General features: G+C 46.2%; 1 protein-coding gene across 3 annotated transcripts in view; it reads right to left on the minus strand.

Annotated features, from left to right (window-relative positions):
• Positions 1-2,707, minus strand: part of HERC2 (HECT and RLD domain containing E3 ubiquitin protein ligase 2) — a 217,422-nt gene that overhangs the window by 103,155 nt on the left and 111,560 nt on the right. The gene's annotated exons all lie outside the window — the stretch shown is intronic.

Here is a 2,707-nt window from a genome sequence, read left to right on the forward strand (position 1 = left end):
GATCTGCTCAGGTCCCTTCTGACCCTACAAACTATGAAAATATGAAAATAATAAAGATCCATGCAGTCATCAATCCTATACTGAAGGCAATAGCACAAAGAACCTATCAGGCACAATACAGTCATAACAACAACAAAAAAAACTTCCATGACTTCTGGTCTTCTCCCAGACAGCCATCTTATTTAAACTCATTCTTAAGTACTTCCCACAGTTCCTCACTGCTATCTCTGCCCAGGCTCCCAAGAACAATTTTTAAAAACATTGCTAACATTAGGTCGGAAAAAGGGGTGAGATCCTAAAATGGATTTGCGCTGAGGGAGAATTATGGTGGAGTTCTGAAAGCAGGAACCAATCCAAGCACAAGAGGTAAATAATAATTTCACAACCACTAGTACAGTAAACTACTGCATAAAATTCCTATGGCGCAGGGGAGTATACAACTAAGAAATGAAATGCGGGAAGGTCACTAAACTGACAGCATCTTTGGACCTTTTTTTTAAGGTGAAGACAATTCCATCTTAGTATAACGGGATCAGCCACACATTGCTAATATTACTAAATTCTAAATCGACCTCAGGAAATATTAAATATAAATTTCCCATAACAATATATTTAAATCCTTTAGCTCCAATAGATCTATTAGCTATTAATTAGAACTACTGGAGATGTTTCCTCTGGCATCTGTAAACCTATAATGGTGAATGTCAGAAAGGAACTGGGGATAGATCACTAAATATATCCATCCAGTTCAATGCTCTCCCTCTATAACACCTGCTTCTGCCACTGTCGGACATATTACTAGGCTACATAGACCGTTGGTCTGACCCAGCATGGCACTTGTTTTCATATATCACTTGGAAAAGGTAGGGTTTTTTGTTCAATTGAATTCAAGATAGAAAATGTACTCCCTACTAGTTGTCAGCTATACTTTTAGGAACACTTTTTTCAAAATAATTGTTTCACCTAGCTTTTAAACTGGGTATTCAGGTTTGGCTCTGGTGTGAGATGCACAGGAGGGACCTGGACCCTGGGAATCCCCAGGCCACTCGGAAAGCTAGGAGATCCCCCTACAGGTAGCTGCTTAAATCTGCCTACCTAACCACAGCAGCAGCTGGTGAGGACCACATGGGAGCAATAAAACCCACCTGGTCTCCTACTCATATAAACACCCAGGCAGCCATGCTACCAGGGTCATCCTGCATTATGGTGATGGGTACATTGCACACCCCTAGGCTTCCTGGACTGGATGGCCCATCCACACGGTGCCTTGGAAGTCTCCACTCAGACGGACCCTATGGTCCTGGCCTCCATGCAGACGGAGCCCTTGACTCCAGGCTGCACGGGCTGCCTGACATCTTCTGGATGCTGAGATCACAGGCATGGGCACCGGCGCTCCTACTTGTGGGCTCTGCTCCCTGGTGGAGGCTCTGGAGAGCCAGGTGAAGGAGCTACAAGAAGAGGTGGACAGGCTGCGTACCATCAGGGATCATGAGGGAGAGACTGATGCCTACTGCCAGGCCCTGCACCTGGAGAAGAACACCACAGAGACCAAGCTGATGAACAGGCCTGAAGAAGATACCCCAACCGATAGTGGGTGGAAACTGGTCACATCAGGACTGAAGCCATGATATGCATCAGTTGTCCCACCAATAACACTGCACAAGTTACAAAGCCCTCTCACCATCGACAGACTACGCAACTGTGCAGGATCAACCAACCCCAGAAAGGAAATAATGTAGAGTGATAGGCATGGGAAACTCTGCTGCGGGACCAAGAGAGCCACCTGTTGGCCAGACCCCTTTGCTCGAGAGGTCTGCTGCTTTCCAGGAGCCAAAATTTGTGATGTTACACCAAGTATCCCTAAACTGGTCCACCCTACTAATCACTACCGCCACATGCTCCTTGTCCACGTAGGCACCAAGAACACAGAAAGGAGTAACCCTGGGAGGATCATGAGAGACTAAAGGACCATGGATGCAATGCTCAAGTTGTTTTCTCTGCAATCCTCCCCATCAGAAGGAGTGTATCAAGAAGGTCAACTGTAGGCTTAGAAAATGGTGTCACCGCGTGGACTTTGGATACCTCCACTTTGGTATGCAGTTTAACTACAGCAGGCTACATGCAAGGGACGGTATTCACCACCAACTTGTTGACAAAAGCTTTAAACTACGCACGTCCGGGGGCCGGGAAAAAGGTTCCACTGCTGAAGCAGAATCCACTAGCCACAACAACGCATGGCAAGGCATTCAAACAACAGATGTCCAGATGAGTACTGACATCTTAAGGCAGAGACATCATGACAGAAAACCTGAGGTGACTAGGGGAGAGTTCAGGTGCCTTCATATGAATGCTAGTAGCATAGGAAATAAATAGGAAGAACTGGCGCTCCTTCTGGCTGATGAGGAATTTGACTTGATTGGGTTGACTGAGACCTGGTGAGACAATACATGCGACTGGGCAGTAAATACTGAGGGTTACAGACTTTCTAGGAAGTATCAGATTGGAAAGAAGGGAGAAGGTGTGGCCATCTACATGAACGAGCACTATCCCTCCCTGCAAATCACCTTTGACATTATGGGCATAACGAAATCAGATGAGGTTTAAACAGGGAAAAGTGCAAGGTCCTTCACCTGGGTAGGAAGTACCCCACCACAAATATACAATGGGTGGTGGTTCACTGGGTGGCACAGCATCTTAACAAGACCGG

This window comes from Gavialis gangeticus, unplaced genomic scaffold (genome assembly GCF_001723915.1).
Source record: "Gavialis gangeticus isolate Ggan-Ray unplaced genomic scaffold, GavGan_comp1, whole genome shotgun sequence".
Taxonomy (NCBI): Eukaryota; Metazoa; Chordata; order Crocodylia; family Gavialidae; genus Gavialis; species Gavialis gangeticus.